Source organism: Stenella coeruleoalba (genome assembly GCF_951394435.1).
Source record: "Stenella coeruleoalba genome assembly, contig: scaffold_40, whole genome shotgun sequence".
In the NCBI taxonomy this organism is placed as follows: Eukaryota; Metazoa; Chordata; class Mammalia; order Artiodactyla; family Delphinidae; genus Stenella; species Stenella coeruleoalba.
This window is the reverse complement of record NW_027646100.1, coordinates 1768544-1793809: the sequence shown is the minus strand read 5'-3', so window position 1 is coordinate 1793809 and position 25266 is coordinate 1768544. Positions and strand designations below refer to the sequence as shown.

The 25266-nt window shown below is 43.8% G+C and overlaps 1 long non-coding RNA gene across 10 annotated transcripts in view; it reads right to left on the bottom strand.

Moving 5' to 3' along the window:
* LOC307181340 overlaps positions 1–25266 on the bottom strand; it is a 1758975-nt gene that overhangs the window by 628006 nt on the left and 1105703 nt on the right. For 5 of the 10 annotated variants that reach the window (XR_013826453.1, XR_013826456.1, XR_013826460.1 and 2 more), the window contains one exon: positions 8075–8156. The exons of the other annotated variants lie outside the window; for them this stretch is intronic. This is a non-coding gene — a long non-coding RNA (uncharacterized lncRNA). The remainder of the gene's footprint in view (positions 1–8074; positions 8157–25266) is intronic. 10 annotated transcript variants of the gene reach the window in all.

Sequence of the window (25266 nt, the reverse complement as noted above, 5' to 3'; positions counted from 1 at the left end):
AACAAAGCAACAGAGCCTAGGGCACTGCCACTTATGGTCCTATAGCTTAGGGAAATTAAAATCAAAAAGACACAGCCACCCCAAAATTTCGGACGCCTCTGTTTACAAGAACCTCGTTTACAGTACAAGTTCAACATCGCAGAAAGTGAAAAATGGATAAAGAAGTTGTGGTATTTACTTACAAAGCAATATCACTCAGCAATGAAATCTATGTCATCAGGCCCTTAGCAGCACAATGAGTGGATTCAGGTATGATGATTCTAACTGAAATAAGTCACACAGAAAAAGAAACATCATAAGATATCAGTAATACACGGAATGTATACTTGGCTACACAGGAACTGAATTACAGAACAGAACAGGGTCTCAAATTTAGAAAATCAACTTATGCTTGCTTAAGGGGAAAGGTGAGTTGGGGTGTTGCATAAAACCAGAGATTGAAATGAGCACAGATAAAGTTCCTTAAGCCAAATATGGAATAGACAAGAGCTACTCCTTGCTCAAAGAAATGGACTCAACACCGCATATTAAACGCCTAAGAATGTACCTGACTAGTAATTATCTTAAAACCTATGGATTGCTATGTCTCCGAAAGAGAATCAAGCATGTGTACAGGGGCATAAACGCAGCAGTGATAGGATTGGAGATGTTCGGTGAGCAAATGAAGACCCTTTGAAGTCATATTGCATGGTACCCATTCCACGGGTCTCAACTCTCCAGGTTTAAGGTATTCTTCCTTCAGCTAAAACATGCATGTGGAACCCAGAGTATGATCAACCATGTGATCGGGAGACGTGTTCAAATATGTCTCAGTTTTCGTACCCTGGTACTCGGGTGCAACATTCCAGATGCTTTACTAACACTCTCCCGACTTGGAGAGTCAGTCCCTTTAACCTCCTGTTTGGCCCAGTTTGCAATTTCTGTGGAAGATGAACAGGAATAGCGAGAACCAATGAGAGACTAGCTAGAGGTGTCTGGATGGGCAAATTTAACTCTCATTTCCCACCAGGAAGAGGAATTAACCAAAGGCTCAGCGTGCCGTGCCAGAACCAGATTAGGGCCTGAAGCCATCCTGCGGTGTTGCGGCCAGGTCACAAGAAAGCGAGTTGAAGAAAGGAGCTCAGGGGCACTGTAATTCACAAACCTGCAGAGTTATAAATGACAGCTATCGTCCAAAAATAGACTGAATTAAGGCTGCCAAGAGGACTTGAAAGCGGGGCAGAATTGCAGGAAACCGATTTCAGGAGGTAGACTGGAATTGCATTGAAAGCATAGGAAAAGAGGCAGAACGTCCACAATGATGCACTTGGCCAAAAAGGGCGTATGCGTTTTTTCCTGAATATATTCAGGAAAAAACGCATACGCCCTTTTTGGCCAATCAAGCAAGCTTGCAAAGGAAATCTGCACTACAATGAAGTCTCACTTCCCCCCGGTCAAAAGGGCCATCTGAAAAAAGTGTAAAATCCAGAAAGGCAGGACAGGCCATGGAGAACTGGGAGCCTTGTTATGCTGATGGGCGGGATGTAAATTGCCAACAACCACTCGGGAGAAGTGTATGGTGTTTCCTGAAACATCTAAAAAACAAAGCAACAGAGCCTAGGGCACTTCCACTTATGGTCCTATAGCTTAGGGAAATTAAAATCAAAAAGACACAGCCACCCCAAAGTTTGGGACGCCTCTGTTTACAAGAACCTCGTTTACCGTACAAGTTCAATATCACAGAAAGTGAAAAATGGATAAAGAACTTGTGGTACTTACGTACAATGCAGTATCACTCAGCAATGAAATCTATGTCATCAGGCCCGTAGCAGCATAATGAGTGGATTCAGGTACGATGATTCTAACTGAAATAAGTCACACAGAAAAAGAAACATCATAAGATATCACTAATACACGGAATGTAAACTTGGCTACACAGGAACTGCATTCCAAAACAGAACAGGGTCTCAAATTTAGAAAACCAACTTATGCTTGCTTAAGGGGAAAGGTGAGTTGGAGTGCTGCATAAAACCAGAGATTGAAATGAGCACAGATAAAGTTCCTTAAGCCAAATATGGAATAGACAAGAGCTACTCCTTGCTCAACGAAATGGACTCAAAACCCCATATTAAACGCCTAAGAATGTACCTGACTAGTAAGTATCTTAAAACCTATGGATTGATATGTCTCCAAAAGAGAATCAAGCGTGTGTACAGGGGCATAAATGCAGCAGTGATAGGATTGGAGAGGTTCGGTGAGCAAATGAAGACCCTTTGAAGTCATATTGCACGGTACCCATTCCACGGGTCTCAACTCTCCAGGTTTAAGGTATTCTTCCTTCAGCTAAAACATGCATGTGGAACCCAGAGTATGATCAACCATGTGAACGGGAGACGTGTTCAAATATGTCTCAGTTTTCCTACCCTGGTACTCGGGTGCAACACTCCAGACTCTTTACTAACACTCTCCCGACTTGGAGAGTCAGTCCCTTTAACCTCCTGTTTGGCCCAGTTTGCAATTTCTGCGGAAGATGAACAGGAATAGCGAGAACCAATGAGAGGCTAGCTGCAGGTGTCTGGACGGGCAAATTTAACTCTCATTTCCCACCAGGAAGAGGAATTAACCAAAGGCTCAGCATGCCGGGCCGGAACCAGATTAGGGCCTGAAGCCATCCTGCGGTGTTGCGGCCAGCTCACAAGAAAGCGAGTTGAAGAAAGGAGCTCAGGGGCACTGTAATTCACAAACCTGCAGAGTTATAAATGACAGCTATCGTCCAAAATATACTGAAGTAAGGCTGCCAAGAGGACTTGAAAGCGGGGCAGAATTACAGGAAACCGATTTCAGGAGGTAGACTGGAATTGCATTGAAAGCATAGGAAAAGAGGCAGAACGTCCACAGTGATGCACTTGGCCAAAAAGGGCGTATGCGTTTTTTCCTGAATATATTCAGGAAAAAACGCATACGCCCTTTTTGGCCAACCAAGAAAACTTGCAAAGGAAATCTGCACTACAATGAAGTCTCACTTCCCCCCGGTCAAAAGGGCCATCTGAAAAAAGTGTAAAATCCAGAAAGGCAGGACAGGCCATGGAGAACTGGGAGCCTTGTTATGCTGATGGGCGGGATGTAAATTGCCAACAGACACTCAGGAGAAGTGTATGGTGTTTCCTGAAACATCTAAAAAACAAAGCAACAGAGCCTAGGGCACTTCCACTTATGGTCCTATAGCTTAGGGAAATTAAAATCAAAAAGACACAGCCACCCCAAAGTTCGGGACGCCTCCGTTTACAAGAACCTCGTTTACCGTACAAGTTCAATATCACAGAAAGTGAAAAATGGATAAAGAACTTGTGGTACTTACGTACAATGCAGTATCACTCAGCAATGAAATCTATGTCATCAGGCCCGTAGCAGCATAATGAGTGGATTCAGGTACGATGATTCTAACTGAAATAAGTCACACAGAAAAAGAAACATCATAAGATATCACTAATACACAGAATGTAAACTTGGCTACACAGGAACTGCATTCCAAAACAGAACAGGGTCTCAAATTTAGAAAACCAACTTATGCTTGCTTAAGGGGAAAGGTGAGTTGGGGTGCTGCATAAAACCAGAGATTGAAATGAGCACAGATAAAGTTCCTTAAGCCAAATATGGAATAGACAAGAGCTACCCCTTGCTCAAAGAAATGGACCCCACACCGCATATTAAACGCCTAAGAATGTACCTGACTAGTAATTATCTTAAAACCTATGGATTGCTATGTCTCCGAAAGAGAATCAAGCATGTGTACAGGGGCATAAACGCAGCAGTGATAGGATTGGAGATGTTCGGTGAGCAAATGAAGACCCTTTGAAGTCATATTGCATGGTACCCATTCCACGGGTCTCAACTCTCCAGGTTTAAGGTATTCTTCCTTCAGCTAAAACATGCATGTGGAACCCAGAGTATGATCAACCATGTGATCGGGAGACGTGTTCAAATATGTCTCAGTTTTCGTACCCTGGTACTCGGGTGCAACATTCCAGATGCTTTACTAACACTCTCCCGACTTGGATAGTCAGTCCCTTTAACCTCCTGTTTGGCCCAGTTTGCAATTTCTGTGGAAGATGAACAGGAATAGCGACAACCAATGAGAGACTAGCTGGAGGTGTCTGGATGGGCAAATTTAACTCATTTCCCACCAGGAAGAGGAATTAACCAAAGGCTCAGCATGCCGTGCCAGAACCAGATTAGGGCCTGAAGACATCCTGCGGTGTTGCGGCCAGGTCACAAGAAAGCGAGTTGAAGAAAGGAGCTCAGGGGCACTGTAATTCACAAACCTGCAGAGTTATAAATGACAGCTATCGTCCAAAAATATACTGAAGTAAGGCTGCCAAGAGGACTTGAAAGCGGGGCAGAATTACGGGAAACTGATTTCAGAAGGTAGACTGGAATTGCATTGAAATCATAGGAAAAGAGGCAGAACGTCCACAATGATGCACTTGGCCAAAAAGGGTGTATGCGTTTTTTCCTAAATATATTCAGGAAAAAACGCATACGCCCTTTTTGGCCAACCAAGTAAACTTGCAAAGGAAATCTGCACTACAATGAAGTCTCACTTCCCCCCGGTCAAAAGGGCCATCTGAAAAAAGTGTAAAATCCAGAAAGGCAGGACAGGCCATGGAGAACTGGGAGCCTTGTTATGCTGATGGGCGGGATGTAAATTGCCAACAGACACTCGGGAGAAGTGTATGGTGTTTCCTGAAACATCTAAAAAACAAAGCAACAGAGCCTAGGGCACTTCCACTTATGGTCCTATAGCTTAGGGAAATTAAAATCAAAAAGACACAGCCACCCCAAAGTTTGGGACGCCTCCGCTTACAAGAACCTCGTTTACCGTACAAGTTCAATATCACAGAAAGTGAAAAATGGATAAAGAACTTGTGGTACTTACGTACAATGCAGTATCACTCAGCAATGAAATCTATGTCATCAGGCCCGTAGCAGCATAATGAGTGGATTCAGGTACGATGATTCTAACTGAAATAAGTCACACAGAAAAAGAAACATCATAAGATATCACTAATACACGGCATGTAAACTTGGCTACACAGGAACTGCATTCCAAAACAGAACAGGGTCTCAAATTTAGAAAACCAACTTATGCTTGCTTAAGGGGAAAGGTGAGTTGGGGTGCTGCATAAAACCAGAGATTGAAATGAGCACAGATAAAGTTCCTTAAGCCAAATATGGAATAGACAAGAGCTACTCCTTGCTCAACGAAATGGACTCAAAACCCCATATTAAACGCCTAAGAATGTACCTGACTAGTAAGTATCTTAAAACCTATGGATTGCTATGTCTCCAAAAGAGAATCAAGCGTGTGTACAGGGGCATAAATGCAGCAGTGATAGGATTGGAGAGGTTCGGTGAGCAAATGAAGACCCTTTGAAGTCATATTGCACGGTACCCATTCCACGGGTCTCAACTCTCCAGGTTTAAGGTATTCTTCCTTCAGCTAAAACATGCATGTGGAACCCAGAGTATGATCAACCATGTGAACGGGAGACGTGTTCAAATATGTCTCAGTTTTCCTCCCCTGGTACTCGGGTGCAACACTCCAGAGGCTTTACTAACACTCTCCCAACTTGGAGAGTCAGTCCCTTTAACCTCCTGTTTGGCCCAGTTTGCAATTTCTGTGGAAGATGAACAGGAATAGCGAGAACCAATGAGAGGCTAGCTGCAGGTGTCTGGACGGGCAAATTTAACTCTCATTTCCCACCAGGAAGAGGAATTAACCAAAGGCTCAGCATGCCGGGCCGGAACCAGATTAGGGCCTGAAGCCATCCTGCGGTGTTGCGGCCAGCTCACAAGAAAGCGAGTTGAAGAAAGGAGCTCAGGGGCACTGTAATTCACAAACCTGCAGAGTTATAAATGACAGCTATCGTCCAAAAATAGACTGAAGTAAGGCTGCCAAGAGGACTTGAAAGCGGGGCAGAATTGCAGGAAACCGATTTCAGGAGGTAGACTGGAATTGCATTGAAAGCATAGGAAAAGAGGCAGAACGTCCACAATGATGCACTTGGCCAAAAAGGGCGTATGCGTTTTTTCCTGAATATATTCAGGAAAAAACGCATACGCCCTTTTTGGCCAACCAAGCAAGCTTGCAAAGGAAATCTGCACGACAATGAAGTCTCACTTCCCCCCGGTCAAAAGGGCCATCTGAAAAAAGTGTAAAATCCAGAAAGGCAGGACAGGCCATGGAGAACTGGGAGCCTTGTTATGCTGAAGGGCGGGATGTAAATTGCCAACAACCACTCGGGAGAAGTGTATGGTGTTTCCTGAAACATCTAAAAAACAAAGCAACAGAGCCTAGGGCACTGCCACTTATGGTCCTATAGCGTAGGGAAATTAAAATCAAAAAGACACAGCCACCCCAAAGTTTGGGACGCCTCTGATTACAAGAACCTCGTTTAGAGTACAAGTTCAACATCGCAGAAAGTGAAAAATGGATAAAGAAGTTGTGGTATTTACTTACAAAGCAATATCACTCAGCAATGAAATCTATGTCATCAGGCCCTTAGCAGCATAATGAGTGGATTCAGGTATGATGATTCTAACTGAAATAAGTCACACAGAAAAAGAAACATCATAAGATATCAGTAATACACGGAATGTAAACTTGGCTACACAGGAACTGAATTACAGAACAGAACAGGGTCTCAAATTTAGAAAACCAACTTATGCTTGCTTAAGGGTAAAGGTGAGTTGGGGTGCTGCATAAAACCAGAGATTGAAATGAGCACAGATAAAGTTCCTTAAGCCAAATATGGAATAGACAAGAGCTACTCCTTGCTCAAAGAAATGGACTCAACACCGCATATTAAACGCCTAAGAATGTACCTGACTAGTAAGTATCTTAAAATCTAGGGATGGCTATGTCTCCGAAAGAGAATCAAGCATGTGTACAGGGGCATAAACGCAGCAGTGATAGGATTGGAGAGGTTCGGTGAGCAAATGAAGACCCTTTGAAGTCATATTGCACGGTACCCATTCCACGGGTCTCAACTCTCCAGGTTTAAGGTATTCTTCCTTCAGCTAAAACATGCATGTGGAACCCAGAGTATGATCAACCATGTGAACGGGAGACGTGTTCAAATATGTCTCAGTTTTCCTACCCTGGTACTCGGGTGCAACACTCCAGACTCTTTACTAACACTCTCCCGACTTGGAGAGTCAGTCCCTTTAACCTCCTGTTTGGCCCAGTTTGCAATTTCTGCGGAAGATGAACAGGAATAGCGAGAACCAATGAGAGGCTAGCTGCAGGTGTCTGGACGGGCAAATTTAACTCTCATTTCCCACCAGGAAGAGGAATTAACCAAAGGCTCAGCATGCCGGGCCGGAACCAGATTAGGGCCTGAAGCCATCCTGCGGTGTTGCGGCCAGCTCACAAGAAAGCGAGTTGAAGAAAGGAGCTCAGGGGCACTGTAATTCACAAACCTGCAGAGTTATAAATGACAGCTATCGTCCAAAATATACTGAAGTAAGGCTGCCAAGAGGACTTGAAAGCGGGGCAGAATTGCAGGAAACCGATTTCAGGAGGTAGACTGGAATTGCATTGAAAGCATAGGAAAAGAGGCAGAACGTCCACAATGATGCACTTGGCCAAAAAGGGCGTATGCGTTTTTTCCTGAATATATTCAGGAAAAAACGCATACGCCCTTTTTGGCCAACCAAGCAAGCTTGCAAAGGAAATCTGCACTACAATGAAGTCTCACTTCCCCCCGGTCAAAAGGGCCATCTGAAAAAAGTGTAAAATCCAGAAAGGCAGAACAGGCCATGGAGAACTGGGAGCCTTGTTATGCTGATGGGCGGGATGTAAATTGCCAACAGACACTCGGGAGAAGTGTATGGTGTTTCCTGAAACATCTAAAAAACAAAGCAACAGAGCCTAGGGCACTGCCACTTATGGTCCTATAGCTTAGGGAAATTAAAATCAAAAAGACACAGCCACCCCAAAGTTTGGAACGCCTCCGTTTACAAGAACCTCGTTTACCGTACAAGTTCAATATCACAGAAAGTGAAAAATGGATAAAGAACTTGTGGTACTTACGTACAATGCAGTATCATTCAGCAATGAAATCTATGTCATCAGGCCCGTAGCAGCATAATGAGTGGATTCAGGTACGATGATTCTAACTGAAATAAGTCACACAGAAAAAGAAACATCATAAGATATCAGTAATACACGGAATGTATACTTGGCTACACAGGAACTGAATTACAGAACAGAACAGGGTCTCAAATTTAGAAAATCAACTTATGCTTGCTTAAGGGGAAAGGTGAGTTGGGGTGCTGCATAAAACCAGAGATTGAAATGAGCACAGATAAAGTTCCTTAAGCCAAATATGGAATAGACAAGAGCTACTCCTTGCTCAAAGAAATGGACTCAACACCGCATATTAAACGCCTAAGAATGTACCTGACTAGTAATTATCTTAAAACCTATGGATTGCTATGTCTCCGAAAGAGAATCAAGCATGTGTACAAGGACATAAACGCAGCAGTGATAGGATTGGAGATGTTCGGTGAGCAAATGAAGACCCTTTGAAGTCATATTGCATGGTACCCATTCCACGGGTCTCAACTCTCCAGGTTTAAGGTATTCTTCCTTCAGCTAAAACATGCATGTGGAACCCAGAGTATGATCAACCATGTGATCGGGAGATGTGTTCAAATATGTCTCAGTTTTCGTACCCTGGTACTCGGGTGCAACATTCCAGATGCTTTACTAACACTCTCCCGACTTGGAGAGTCAGTCCCTTTAACCTCCTGTTTGGCCCAGTTTGCAATTTCTGTGGAAGATGAACAGGAATAGCGAGAACCAATGAGAGACTAGCTGGAGGTGTCTGGATGGGCAAATTTAACTCTCATTTCCCACCAGGAAGAGGAATTAACCAAAGGCTCAGCGTGCCGTGCCAGAACCAGATTAGGGCCTGAAGACATCCTGCGGTGTTGCGGCCAGGTCACAAGAAAGCGAGTTGAAGAAAGGAGCTCAGGGGCACTGTAATTCACAAACCTGCAGAGTTATAAATGACAGCTATCGTCCAAAAATATACTGAAGTAAGGCTGCCAAGAGGACTTGAAAGCGGGGCAGAATTACAGGAAACCGATTTCAGGAGGTAGACTGGAATTGCATTGAAAGCATAGGAAAAGAGGCAGAACGTCCACAGTGATGCACTTGGCCAAAAAGGGCGTATGCGTTTTTTCCTGAATATATTCAGGAAAAAACGCATACGCCCTTTTTGGCCAACCAAGAAAACTTGCAAAGGAAATCTGCACTACAATGAAGTCTCACTTCCCCCCGGTCAAAAGGGCCATCTGAAAAAAGGGTAAAATCCAGAAAGGCAGGACAGGCCATGGAGAACTGGGAGCCTTGTTATGCTGATGGGCGGGATGTAAATTGCCAACAGACACTCAGGAGAAGTGTATGGTGTTTCCTGAAACATCTAAAAAACAAAGCAACAGAGCCTAGGGCACTTCCACTTATGGTCCTATAGCTTAGGGAAATTAAAATCAAAAAGACACAGCCACCCCAAAGTTCGGGACGCCTCCGTTTACAAGAACCTCGTTTACCGTACAAGTTCAATATCACAGAAAGTGAAAAATGGATAAAGAACTTGTGGTACTTACGTACAATGCAGTATCACTCAGCAATGAAATCTATGTCATCAGGCCCGTAGCAGCATAATGAGTGGATTCAGGTACGATGATTCTAACTGAAATAAGTCACACAGAAAAAGAAACATCATAAGATATCACTAATACACGGAATGTAAACTTGGCTACACAGGAACTGCATTCCAAAACAGAACAGGGTCTCAAATTTAGAAAACCAACTTATGCTTGCTTAAGGGGAAAGGTGAGTTGGGGTGCTGCATAAAACCAGAGATTGAAATGAGCACAGATAAAGTTCCTTAAGCCAAATATGGAATAGACAAGAGCTACCCCTTGCTCAAAGAAATGGACCCCACACCGCATATTAAACGCCTAAGAATGTACCTGACTAGTAATTATCTTAAAACCTATGGATTGCTATGTCTCCGAAAGAGAATCAAGCATGTGTACAGGGGCATAAACGCAGCAGTGATAGGATTGGAGATGTTCGGTGAGCAAATGAAGACCCTTTGAAGTCATATTGCATGGTACCCATTCCACGGGTCTCAACTCTCCAGGTTTAAGGTATTCTTCCTTCAGCTAAAACATGCATGTGGAACCCAGAGTATGATCAACCATGTGATCGGGAGACGTGTTCAAATATGTCTCAGTTTTCGTACCCTGGTACTCGGGTGCAACATTCCAGATGCTTTACTAACACTCTCCCGACTTGGATAGTCAGTCCCTTTAACCTCCTGTTTGGCCCAGTTTGCAATTTCTGTGGAAGATGAACAGGAATAGCGACAACCAATGAGAGACTAGCTGGAGGTGTCTGGATGGGCAAATTTAACTCATTTCCCACCAGGAAGAGGAATTAACCAAAGGCTCAGCATGCCGTGCCAGAACCAGATTAGGGCCTGAAGACATCCTGCGGTGTTGCGGCCAGGTCACAAGAAAGCGAGTTGAAGAAAGGAGCTCAGGGGCACTGTAATTCACAAACCTGCAGAGTTATAAATGACAGCTATCGTCCAAAAATATACTGAAGTAAGGCTGCCAAGAGGACTTGAAAGCGGGGCAGAATTACGGGAAACTGATTTCAGAAGGTAGACTGGAATTGCATTGAAATCATAGGAAAAGAGGCAGAACGTCCACAATGATGCACTTGGCCAAAAAGGGTGTATGCGTTTTTTCCTAAATATATTCAGGAAAAAACGCATACGCCCTTTTTGGCCAACCAAGTAAACTTGCAAAGGAAATCTGCACTACAATGAAGTCTCACTTCCCCCCGGTCAAAAGGGCCATCTGAAAAAAGTGTAAAATCCAGAAAGGCAGGACAGGCCATGGAGAACTGGGAGCCTTGTTATGCTGATGGGCGGGATGTAAATTGCCAACAGACACTCGGGAGAAGTGTATGGTGTTTCCTGAAACATCTAAAAAACAAAGCAACAGAGCCTAGGGCACTGCCACTTATGGTCCTATAGCGTAGGGAAATTAAAATCAAAAAGACACAGCCACCCCAAAGTTTGGGACGCCTCTGATTACAAGAACCTCGTTTAGAGTACAAGTTCAACATCGCAGAAAGTGAAAAATGGATAAAGAAGTTGTGGTATTTACTTACAAAGCAATATCACTCAGCAATGAAATCTATGTCATCAGGCCATTAGCAGCATAATGAGTGGATTCAGGTATGATGATTCTAACTGAAATAAGTCACACAGAAAAAGAAACATCATAAGATATCAGTAATACACGGAATGTAAACTTGGCTACACAGGAACTGAATTACAGAACAGAACAGGGTCTCAAATTTAGAAAACCAACTTATGCTTGCTTAAGGGGAAAGGTGAGTTGGGGTGCTGCATAAAACCAGAGATTGAAATGAGCACAGATAAAGTTCCTTAAGCCAAATATGGAATAGACAAGAGCTACTCCTTGCTCAACGAAATGGACTCAACACCGCATATTAAACGCCTAAGAATGTACCTGACTAGTAAGTATCTTAAAACCTATGGATTGCTATGTCTCCAAAAGAGAATCAAGCGTGTGTACAGGGGCATAAATGCAGCAGTGATAGGATTGGAGAGGTTTGGTGAGCAAATGAAGACCCTTTGAAGTCATATTGCACGGTACCCATTCCACGGGTCTCAACTCTCCAGGTTTAAGGTATTCTTCCTTCAGCTAAAACATGCATGTGGAACCCAGAGTATGATCAACCATGTGAATGGGAGACGTGTTCAAATATGTCTCAGTTTTCCTCCCCTGGTACTCGGGTGCAACATTCCAGACGCTTTACTAACACCTTCCCGACTTGGAGAGTCAGTCCCTTTAACCTCCTGTTTGGCCCAGTTTGCAATTTCTGCGGAAGATGAACAGGAATAGCGAGAACCAATGAGAGGCTAGCTGGAGGTGTCTGGACGGGCAAATTTAACTCTCATTTCCCACCAGGAAGAGGAAATAACCAAAGGCTGAGCGTGCCGTGCCGGAACCAGATTAGGGCCTGAAGCCATCCTGCGGTGTTGCGGCCAGGTCACAAGAAAGCGAGTTGAAGAAAGGAGCTCAGGGGCACTGTAATTCACAAACCTGCAGAGTTATAAATGACAGCTATCGTCCAAAAATAGACTGAAGTAAGGCTGCCAAGAGGACTTGAAAGCGGGGCAGAATTGCAGGAAACCGATTTCAGGAGGTAGACTGGAATTGCATTGAAAGCATAGGAAAAGAGGCAGAACGTCCACAATGATGCACTTGGCCAAAAAGGGCGTATGCGTTTTTTCCTGAATATATTCAGGAAAAAAACGCATACGCCCTTTTTGGCCAACCAAGCAAGCTTGCAAAGGAAATCTGCACTACAATGAAGTCTCACTTCCCCCCGGTTAAAAGGGCCATCTGAAAAAAGTGTAAAATCCAGAAAGGCAGGACAGGCCATGGAGAACTGGGAGCCTTGTTATGCTGAAGGGCGGGATGTAAATTGCCAACAACCACTCGGGAGAAGTGTATGGTGTTTCCTGAAACATCTAAAAAACAAAGCAACAGAGCCTAGGGCACTTCCACTTATGGTCCTATAGCTTAGGGAATTTAAAATCAAAAAGACACAGCCACCCCAAAGTTTGGAACGGCTCTGTTTACAAGAACCTCGTTTACAGTACAAGTTCAACATCGCAGAAAGTGAAAAATGGATAAAAAAGTTGTGGTATTTACTTACAAAGCAATATCACTCATCAATGAAATCTGTGTCATCAGGCCCTTAGTAGCACAATGAGTGGATTCAGGTATGATGATTCCAACTGAAATAAGTCACACAGAAAAAGAAACATCATAAGATATCAGTAATACACGGAATGTAAACTTGGCTACACAGGAACTGAATTACAGAACAGAACAGGGTCTCAAATTTAGAAAACCAACTTATGCTTGCTTAAGGGGAAAGGTGAGTTGGGGTGCTGCATAAAACCAGAGATTGAAATGAGCACAGATAAAGTTCCTTAAGCCAAATATGGAATAGACAAGAGCTACTCCTTGCTCAAAGAAATGGACTCAACACCGCATATTAAACGCCTAAGAATGTACCTGACTAGTAAGTATCTTAAAATCTAGGGATGGCTATGTCTCCGAAAGAGAATCAAGCATGTGTACAGGGGCATAAACGCAGCAGTGATAGGATTGGAGAGGTTCGGTGAGCAAATGAAGACCCTTTGAAGTCATATTGCATGGTACCCATTCCACGGGTTTCAACTACCCAGGTTTTAGGTATTCTTCCTTCAGCTAAAACATGCATGTGGAACCCAGAGTATGATCAACCATGTGATCGGGAGACGTGTTCAAATATGTCTCAGTTTTCCTCCCCTGGTACTCGGGTGCAACATTCCAGATGCTTTACTAACACTCTCCCCACTTGGAGAGTCAGCGCCTTTAACCTCCTGTTTGGCCCAGTTTGCAATTTCTGCGGAAGATGAACAGGAATAACGAGAACCAATGAGAGACTAGCTGGAGGTGTCTGGACGGGCAAATTTAACTCTCATTTCCCACCAGGAAGAGGAAATAACCAGAGGCTCAGCGTGCCGTGCCAGAACCAGATTAGGGCCTGAAGCCATCCTGCGGTGTTGCGGCCAGGTCACAAGAAAGCAAGTTGAAGAAAGGAGCTCAGGGGCACTGTAATTCACAAACCTGCAGAGTTATAAATGACAGCTATCGTCCAAAAATAGACTGAAGTAAGGCTGCCAAGAGGACTTGAAAGCGGGGCAGAATTGCAGGAAACCGATTTCAGGAGGTAGACTGGAATTGCATTGAAAGCATAGGAAAAGAGGCAGAACGTCCAAAATGATGCACTTGGCCAAAAAGGGTGTATGCGTTTTTTCCTGAATATATTCAGGAAAAAAACGCATACGCCCTTTTTGGCCAACCAAGCAAGCTTGCAAAGGAAATCTGCACTACAATGAAGTCTCACTTCCCCCCGGTCAAAAGGGCCATCTGAAAAAAGTGTAAAATCCAGAAAGGCAGGACAGGCCATGGAGAACTGGGAGCCTTGTTATGCTGATGGGCGGGATGTAAATTGCCAACAACCACTCGGGAGAAGTGTATGGTGTTTCCTGAAACATCTAAAAAACAAAGCAACAGAGCCTAGGGCACTTCCACTTATGGTCCTATAGCTTAGGGAATTTAAAATCAAAAAGACACAGCCACCCCAAAGTTTGGAACGGCTCTGTTTACAAGAACCTCGTTTACAGTACAAGTTCAACATCGCAGAAAGTGAAAAATGGATAAAAAAGTTGTGGTATTTACTTACAAAGCAATATCACTCAGCAATGAAATCTGTGTCATCAGGCCCTTAGTAGCACAATGAGTGGATTCAGGTATGATGATTCTAACTGAAATAAGTGACACAGAAAAAGAAACATCATAAGATATCAGTAATACACGGAATGTAACTTGGCTACACAGGAACTGAATTACAGAACAGAACAGGGTCTCAAATTTAGAAAACCAACCTATGCTTGCTTAAGGGTAAAGGTGAGTTGGGGTGCTGTATAAAACCAGAGATTGAAATGAGCACAGATAAAGTTCCTTAAGCCAAATATAGAATAGACAAGAGCTACTCCTTGCTCAAAGAAATGGACTCAACACCGCATATTAAACGCCTAAGAATGTACCTGACTAGTAAGTATCTTAAAATCTAGGGATTGCTATGTCTTTGAAAGAGAATCAAGCATGTGTACAGGGGCATAAACGCAGCAGTGATAGGATTGGAGAGGTTCGGTGAGCAAATGAAGACCCTTTGAAGTCATATTGCATGGTACCCATTCCACGGGTTTCAACTACCCAGGTTTAAGGTATTCTTCCTTCAGCTAAAACATGCATGTGGAACCTAGAGTATGATCAACCATGTGATCGGGAGACGTGTTCAAATATGTCTCAGTTTTCCTCCCCTGGTACTCGGGTGCAACATTCCAGACGCTTTACTAACACTCTCCCGACTTGGAGAGTCAGTCGCTTTAACCTCCTTTTTGGCCCAGTTTGCAATTTCTGCGGAAGCTGAACAGGAATAGCGAGAACCAATGAGAGGCTAGCTGGAGGTGTCTGGACGGGCAAATTTAACTCTCATTTCCCACCAGGAAGAGGAATTAACCAAAGGCTCAGCATGCCGGGCCGGAACCAGATTAGGGCCTGAAGCCTTCCTGCGGTGTTGCGGCCAGGTCACAAGAAAGCGAGTTGAAGAAAGGAGCTCAGGGGCACTGTAATTCACAAACCTGCAGACTTATAAATGACAGCTATCGTCCAAAAATAGACTGAAGTAAGGCTGCCAAGAGGACTTGAAAGCGGGGCAGAATTGCAGGAAACCGATTTCAGGAGGTAGACTGGAATTGCATTGAAAGCATAGGAAAAGAGGCAGAACGTCCACAATGATGCACTTGGCCAAAAAGGGCGTATGCGTTTTTTCCTGAATATATTCAGGAAAAAACGCATACGCCCTTTTTGGCCAACCAAGCAAGCTTGCAAAGGAAATCTGCACTACAATGAAGTCTCACTTCCCCCCGGTCAAAAGGGCCATCTGAAAAAAGTGTAAAATCCAGAAAGGCAGGACAGGCCATGGAGAACTGGGAGCCTTGTTATGCTGAAGGGCGGGATGTAAATTGCCAATAAACACTCCGGAGAAGTGTATGGTGTTTCCTGAAACATCTAAAAAACAAAGCAACAGAGCCTAGGGCACTTCCACTTATGGTCCTATAGCTTAGGGAATTTAAAATCAAAAAGACACAGCCACCCCAAAGTTTGGAACGGCTCTGTTTACAAGAACCTAGTTTACAGTACAAGTTCAACATCGAAGAAAGTGAAAAATGGATAAAAAAGTTGTGGTATTTACTTACAAAGCAATATCACTCAGCAATGAAATCTGTGTCATCAGGCCCTTAGCAGCACAATGAGTGGATTCAGGTATGATGATTCTAACTGAAATAAGTGACACAGAAAAAGAAACATCATAAGATATCAGTAATACACGGAATGTAAACTTGGCTACACAGGAACTGAATTACAGAACAGAACAGGGTCTCAAATTTAGAAAACCAACTTATGCTTGCTTAAGGGTAAAGGTGAGTTGGGGTGCTGCATAAAACCAGAGATTGAAATGAGCACAGATAAAGTTCCTTAAGCCAAATATGGAATAGACAAGAGCTACTCCTTGCTCAACGAAATGGACTCAACACCCCATATTAAACTCCTAAGAATGTACCTGACTAGTAAGTATCTTAAAACCTAGGGATTGCTATGTCTCCGAAAGAGAATCAAGCATGTGTACAGGGGCATAAACGCAGCAGTGATAGGATTGGAGAGGTTCGGTGAGCAAATGAAGACCCTTTGAAGTCATATTGCATGGTACCCATTCCACGGGTTTCAACTACCCAGGTTTAAGGTATTCTTCCTTCAGCTAAAACATGCATGTGGAACCTAGAGTATGATCAACCATGTGATCGGGAGACGTGTTCAAATATGTCTCAGTTTTCCTCCCCTGGTACTCGGGTGCAACATTCCAGACGCTTTACTAACACTCTCCCGACTTGGAGAGTCAGTCCCTTTAACCTCCTGTTTGGCCCAGTTTGCAATTTCTGCGGAAGCTGAACAGGAATAGCGAGAACCAATGAGAGGCTAGCTGCAGGTGTCTGGACGGGCAAATTTAACTCTCATTTCCCACCAGGAAGAGGAATTAACCAAAGGCTCAGCATGCCGGGCTGGAACCAGATTAGGGCCTGAAGCCATCCTGCGGTGTTGCGGCCAGGTCACAAGAAAGCGAGTTGAAGAAAGGAGCTCAGGGGCACTGTAATTCACCAACCTGCAGAGTTATAAATGACAGCTATCGTCCAAAAATAGACTGAAGTAAGGCTGCCAAGAGGACTTGAAAGCGGGGCAGAATTGCAGGAAACCGATTTCAGGAGGTAGACTGGAATTGCATTGAAAGCATAGGAAAAGAGGCAGAACGTCCAGAATGATGCACTTGGCCAAAAAGGGCGTATGCGTTTTTTCCTGAATATATTCAGGAAAAAACGCATACGCCCTTTTTGGCCAACCAAGCAAGCTTGCAAAGGAAATCTGCACTACAATGAAGTCTCACTTCCCCCCGGTCAAAAGGGCCATCTGAAAAAAGTGTAAAATCCAGAAAGGCAGGACAGGCCATGGAGAACTGGGAGCCTTGTTATGCTGAAGGGCGGGATGTAAATTGCCAACAGACACTGGGGAGAAGTGTATGGTGTTTCCTGAAACATCTAAAAAACAAAGCAACAGAACCTAGGGCACTTCCACTTATGGTCCTATAGCTTAGGGAATTTAAAATCAAAAAGACACAGCCACCCCAAAGTTTGGAACGGCTCTGTTTACAAGAACCTCGTTTACAGTACAAGTTCAACATCGCAGAAAGTGAAAAATGGATAAAGAAGTTGTGGTATTTACTTAAAGAGCAATATCACTCAGCAATGAAATCTGTGTCATCAGGCCCTTAGCAGCACAATGAGTGGATTCAGGTATGATGATTCTAACTGAAATAAGTCACACAGAAAAAGAAACATCATAAGATATCAGTAATACATGGAATGTAAACTTGGCTACACAGGAACTGAATTACAGAACAGAACAGGGTCTCAAATTTAGAAAACCAACTTATGCTTGCTTAAGGGTAAAGGTGAGTTGGGGTGCTGCATAAAACCAGAGATTGAAATGAGCACAGATAAAGTTCCTTAAGTCAAATATGGAATAGACAAGAGCTACTCCTTGCTCAACGAAATGGACTCAACACCGCATATTAAACGCCTAAAAATGTACCTGACTAGTAAGTATCTTAAAACCTATGGATTGCTATGTCTCCAAAAGAGAATCAAGCATGTGTACAGGGGCATAAACGCAGCAGTGATAGGATTGGAGAGGTTCGGTGAGCAAATGAAGACCCTTTGAAGTCATATTGCATGGTACCCATTCCACGGGTCTTAACTCTCCAGGTTTAAGGTATTCTTCCTTCAGCTAAAACATGCATGTGGAACCCAAGTATGATCAACCATGTGAACGGCAGACGTGTTCAAATATGGCTCAGCTTTCCTCCACTGGTACTCGCGTGCAACATTCCAGACGCTTTACTAACACTCTCCCCACTTGGAGAGTCAGCGCCTTTAACCTCCTGTTTGGCCCAGTTTGCAATTTCTGCGGAAGATGAACAGGAATAGCGAGAACCAATGAGAGACTACCTGAGGTGTCTGGACGGGCAAATTTAACTCTCATTTCCCACCAGGAAGAGGAAATAACCAAAGGCTCAGCGTGCCGTGCCGGAACCAGATTAGGGCCTGAAGCCATCCTGTGGTGTTGCGGCCAGGTCACAAGAAAGCGAGTTGAAGAAAGGAGCTCAGGGGCACTGTAATTCACAAACATGCAGAGTTACAAATGACAGCTATCGTCCAAAAATAGACTGAAGTAAGGCTGCCAAGAGGACTTGAAAGCGGGGCAGAATTGCAGGAAACCGATTTCAGGAGGTAGACTGGAATTGCATTGAAAGCATAGGAAAAGAGGCAGAACGTCCACAATGATGCACTTGGCCAAAAAGGGCGTATGCGTTTTTTCCTGAATATATTCAGGAAAAAACGCATACGCCCTTTTTGGCCAACCAAGCAAGCTTGCAAAGGAAATCTGCACTACAATGAAGTCTCACTTCCCCCCGGTCAAAAGGGCCATCTGAAAAAAGGGTAAAATCCAGAAAGGCAAGACAGGCCATGGAGAACTGGGAGCCTTGTTATGCTGATGGGCGGGATGTAAATTGTCAACAACCACTCAGGAGAAGTGTATGGTGTTTCCTGAAACATCTAAAAAACAAAGCAACAGAACCTAGGGCACTTCCACTTATGGTCCTATAGCTTAGGGAAATTAAAATCAAAAAGACACAGCCACCCCAAAGTTTGGAACGGCTCTGTTTACAAGAACCTCGTTTACAGTACAAGTTCAACATCGCAGAAAGTGAAAAATGGATAAAGAAGTTGTGGTATTTACTTACAAAGCAATATCACCAATCAATGAAATCTGTGTCATCAGGCCCTTAGCAGCACAATGAGTGGATTCAGGTATGATGATTCTAACTGAAATAAGTCACACAGAAAAAGAAACATCATAAGATATCAGTAATACACGGAATGGAAACTTGGCTACACAGGAACTGAATTACAGAACAGAACAGGGTCTCAAATTTAGAAAACCAACTTATGCTTGCTTAAGGGTAAAGGTGAGTTGGAGTGCTGCATAAAACCAGAGATTGAAATGAGCACAGATAAAGTTCCTTAAGCAAAATATGGAATAGACAAGAGCTACTCCTTGCTCAACGAAATGGACTCAACACCGCATATTAAACGCCTAAGAATGTACCTGACTAGTAAGTATCTTAAAACCTATGGATTGCTATGTCTCCGAAAGAGAATCAAGCATGTGTACAGGGGCATAAACGCAGCAGTGATAGGATTGGAGAGGTTCGGTGAGCAAATGAAGACCCTTTGAAGTCATATTGCATGGTACCCATTCCACGGGTTTCAACTACCCAGGTTTAAGGTATTCTTCCTTCAGCTAAAACATGCATGTGGAACCTAGAGTATGATCAACCATGTGATCGGGAGACGTGTTCAAATATGTCTCAGTTTTCCTCCCCTGGTACTCGGGTGCAACATTCCAGACGCTTTACTAACACTCTCCCGACTTGGAGAGTCAGTCGCTTTAACCTCCTTTTTGGCCCAGTTTGCAATTTCTGCGGAAGCTGAACAGGAATAGCGAGAACCAATGAGAGGCTAGCTGCAGGTGTCTGGACGGGCAAATTTAACTCTCATTTCCCACCAGGAAGAGGAATTAACCAAAGGCTCAGCATGCCGGGCTGGAACCAGATTAGGGCCTGAAGCCATCCTGCGGTGTTGCGGCCAGGTCACAAGAAAGCGAGTTGAAGAAAGGAGCTCAGGGGCACTGTAATTCACAAACCTGCAGAGTTATAAATGACAGCTATCGTCCAAAAATAGACTGAAGTAAGGCTGCCAAGAGGACTTGAAAGCGGGGCAGAATTGCAGGAAACCGATTTCAGGAGGTAGACTGGAATTGCATTGAAAGCATAGGAAAAGAGGCAGAACGTCCACAATGATGCATTTGGCCAAAAAGGGCGTATGCGTTTTTTCCTGAATATATTCAGGAAAAAACGCATACGCCCTTTTTGGCCAACCAAGCAAGCTTGCAAAGGAAATCTGCACTACAATGAAGTCTCACTTCCCCCCTGTCAAAAGGGCCATCTGAAAAAAGTGTAAAATCCAGAAAGGCAGGACAGGCCATGGAGAACTGGGAGCCTTGTTATGCTGAAGGGCGGGATGTAAATTGCCAATAAACACTCGGGAGAAGTGTATGGTGTTTCCTGAAACATCTAAAAAACAAAGCAACAGAGCCTAGGGCACTGCCACTTATGGTCCTATAGCTTAGGGAAATTAAAATCAAAAAGACACAGCCACCCCAAAGTTTGGGACGCCTCTGTTTACAAGAACCTCGTTTACAGTACAAGTTCAACATCGCAGAAAGTGAAAAATGGATAAAGAAGTTGTGGTATTTACTTACAAAGCAATATCACTCAGCAATGAAATCTGTGTCATCAGGCCCTTAGCAGCACAATGAGTGGATTCAGGTATGATGATTCTAACTGAAATAAGTCACACAGAAAAAGACACATCATAAGATATCAGTAATACACGGAATGTAAACTTGGCTACACAGGAACTGAATTACAGAACAGAACAGGGTCTCAAATTTAGAAAACCAACTTATGCTTGCTTAAGGGTAAAGGTGAGTTGGGGTGCTGCATAAAACCAGAGATTGAAATGAGCACAGATAAAGTTCCTTAAGTCAAATATGGAATAGACAAGAGCTACTCCTTGCTCAACGAAATGGACTCAACACCGCATATTAAACGCCTAAGAATGTACCTGACTAGTAAGTATCTTAAAACCTATGGATTGCTATGTCTCCGAAAGAGAATCAAGCATGTGTACAGGGGCATAAACGCAGCAGTGATAGGATTGGAGATGTTCGGTGAGCAAATGAAGACCCTTTGAAGTCATATTGCATGGTACCCATTCCACGGGTTTCAACTACCCAGGTTTAAGGTATTCTTCCTTCAGCTAAAACATGCATGTGGAACCTAGAGTATGATCAACCATGTGATCGGGAGAAGTGTTCAAATATGTCTCAGTTTTCGTACCCTGGTACTCGGGTGCAACATTCCAGACACTTTACTAACACTCTCCCGACTTGGAGAGTCAGTCCCTTTAACCTCCTGTTTGGCCCAGTTTGCAATTTCTGCGGAAGATGAACAGGAATAGCGAGAACCAATGAGAGACTAGCTGGAGGTGTCTGGACGGGCAAATTTAACTCTCATTTCCAACCAGGAAGAGGAAATAACCAAAGGCTCAGCGTGCCGTGCCGGAACCAGATTAGGGCCTGAAGCCATCCTGCGGTGTTGCGGCCAGCTCACAAGAAAGCGAGTTGAAGAAAGGAGCTCAGGGGCACTGTAATTCACAAACCTGCAGAGTTATAAATGACAGCTATCGTCCAAAAATAGACTGAAGTAAGGCTGCCAAGAGGACTTGAAAGCGGGGCAGAATTGCAGGAAACCGATTTCAGGAGGTAGACTGGAATTGCATTGAAAGCATAGGAAAAGAGGCAGAACGTCCACAATGATGCACTTGGCCAAAAAGGGCGTATGCGTTTTTTCCTGAATATATTCAGGAAAAAACGCATACGCCCTTTTTGGCCAACCAAGCAAGCTTGCAAAGGAAATCTGCACTACAATGAAGTCTCATTCCCCCCGGTCAAAAGGGCCATCTGAAAAAAGTGTAAAATCCAGAAAGGCAGGACAGGCCATGGAGAACTGGGAGCCTTGTTATGCTGATGGGCGGGATGTAAATTGCCAACAACCACTCGGGAGAAGTGTATGGTGTTTCCTGAAACATCTAAAAAACAAAGCAACAGAACCTAGGGCACTTCCACTTATGGTCCTATAGCTTAGGGAAATTAAAATCAAAAAGACACAGCCACCCCAAAGTTTGGAACGGCTCTGTTTACAAGAACCTCGTTTACAGTACAAGTTCAACATCGCAGAAAGTGAAAAATGGATAAAGAAGTTGTGGTATTTACTTACAAAGCAATATCACTCAGCAATGAAATCTGTGTCATCAGGCCCTTAGCAGCACAATGAGTGGATTCAGGTATGATGATTCTAACTGAAATAAGTCACACAGAAAAAGAAACATCATAAGATATCAGTAATACATGGAATGTAAACTTGGCTACACAGGAACTGAATTACAGAACAGAACAGGGTCTCAAATTTAGAAAACCAACTTATGCTTGCTTAAGGGTAAAGGTGAGTTGGGGTGCTGCATAAAACCAGAGATTGAAATGAGCACAGATAAAGTTCCTTAAGCCAAATATGGAATAGACAAGAGCTACTCCTTGCTCAACGAAATGGACTCAACACCCCATATTAAACGCCTAAGAATGTACCTGACTAGTAAGTATCTTAAAACCTATGGATTGCTATGTCTCCGAAAGAGAATCAAGCATGTGTACAGGGGCATAAACGCAGCAGTGATAGGATTGGAGAGGTTCGGTGAGCAAATGAAGACCCTTTGAAGTCATATTGCATGGTACCCATTCCACGGGTTTCAACTACCCAGGTTTAAGGTATTCTTCCTTCAGCTAAAACATGCATGTGGAACCTAGAGTATGATCAACCATGTGATCGGGAGACGTGTTCAAATATGTCTCAGTTTTCCTCCCCTGGTACTCGGGTGCAACATTCCAGACGCTTTACTAACACTCTCCCGACTTGGAGAGTCAGTCCCTTTAACCTCCTGTTTGGCCCAGTTTGCAATTTCTGCGGAAGCTGAACAGGAATAGCGAGAACCAATGGAGACTAGCTGGAGGTGTCTGGACGGGCAAATTTAACTCTCATTTCCTAACAGGAAGAGGAATTAACCAAAGGCTCAGCGTTCCATGCCAGAATCAGATTAGGGCCTGAAGCCATCCTGTGGTGTTGCGGCCAGCTCAAAAGAAAGCGAGTTGAAGAAAGGAGCTCAGGGGCACTGTAATTCACAAACCTGCAGAGTTATAAATGACAGCTATCGTCCAAAAATAGACTGAAGTAAGGCTGCCAAGAGGACTTGAAAGCGGGGCAGAATTGCAGGAAACCGATTTCAGGAGGTAGACTGGAATTGCATTGAAAGCATAGGAAAAGAGGCAGAACGTCCACAATGATGCACTTGGCCAAAAAGGGCGTATGCGTTTTTTCCTGAATATATTCAGGAAAAAACGCATACGCCCTTTTTGGCCAACCAAGCAAGCTTGCAAAGGAAATCTGCACTACAATGAAGTCTCACTTCCCCCCGGTCAAAAGGGCCATCTGAAAAAAGTGTAAAATCCAGAAAGGCAACAGGCCATTGAGAACTGGGAGCCTTGTTATGCTGATGGGCGGGATGTAAATTGCCAACAGACACTTGGGAGAAGTGTATGGTGTTTCCTGAAACATCTAAAAAACAAAGCAACAGAGCCTAGGGCACTTCCACTTATGGTCCTATAGCTTAGGGAAATTAAAATCAAAAAGACACAGCCACCCCAAAGTTTGGAACGGCTCTGTTTACAAGAACCTCGTTTACACTACAAGTTCAACATCACAGAAAGTGAAAAATGGAGAAAGAAGTTGTGGTATTTACTTACAAAGCAATATCACTCAGCAATGAAATCTGTGTCATCAGGCCCTTAGCAGCACAATGAGTGGATTCAGGTATGATGATTCTAACTGAAATAAGTCACACAGAAAAAGAAACATCATAAGATATCAGTAATACACGGAATGTAAACTTGGCTACACAGGAACTGAATTACAGAACAGAACAGGGTCTCAAATTTAGAAAACCAACTTATTCTTGCTTAAGGGTAAAGGTGAGTTGGGGTGCTGCATAAAACCAGAGATTGAAATGAGCACAGATAAAGTTCCTTAAGCCAAATATGGAATAGACAAGAGCTACTCCTTGCTCAACGAAATGGACTCAACACCCCATATTAAACGCCTAAGAATGTACCTGACTAGTAAGTATCTTAAAACCTATGGATTGCTATGTCTCCGAAAGACAATAAAGCATGTGTACAGGGGCATAAACGCAGCAGTGATAGAATTGGAGAGGTTCGGTGAGCAAATGAAGACCCTTTGAAGTCATATTGCATGGTACCCATTCCATGGGTTTCAACTACCCAGGTTTAAGATATTCTTCCTTCAGCTAAAACATGCATGTGGAACCTAGAGTATGATCAACCATGTGATCGGGAGACGTGTTCAAATATGTCTCAGTTTTCCTCCCCTGGTACTCGGGTGCAACATTCCAGACGCTTTACTAACACTCTCCCCACTTGGAGAGTCAGCGCCTTTAACCTCCTGTTGGCCCAGTTTGCAATTTCTGCGGAAGATGAACAGGAATAGCAAGAACCAATGAGAGGCTAGCTGGAGGTGTCTGGACGGGCAAATTTAACTCTCATTTCCCACCAGGAAGAGGAATTAACCAAAGGCTCAGCATGCCGGGCCGGAACCAGATTAGGGCCTGAAGCCATCCTGCGGTGTTGCAGCCAGGTCACAAGAAAGCGAGTTGAAGAAAGGAGCTCAGGGGCACTGTAATTCACAAACCTGCAGAGTTATAAATGACAGCTATCGTCCAAAAATAGACTGAAGTAAGGCTGCCAAGAGGACTTGAAAGCCGGGCAGAATTGCAGGAAACCGATTTCAGGAGGTAGACTGGAATTGCATTGAAAGCATAGGAAAAGAGGCAGAACGTCCACAATGATGCACTTGGCCAAAAAGGGCGTATGCGTTTTTTCCTGAATATATTCAGGAAAAAACGCATATGCCCTTTTTGGCCAACCAAGCAAGCTTGCAAAGGAAATCTGCACTACAATGAAGTCTCACTTCCCCCCGGTCAAAAGGGACATCTGAATAAAGTGTAAAATCCAGAAAGGCAGGACAGGCCATTGAGAACTGGGAGCCTTGTTATGCTGATGGGCGGGATGTAAATTGCCAACAGACACTTGGGAGAAGTGTATGGTGTTTCCTGAAACATCTAA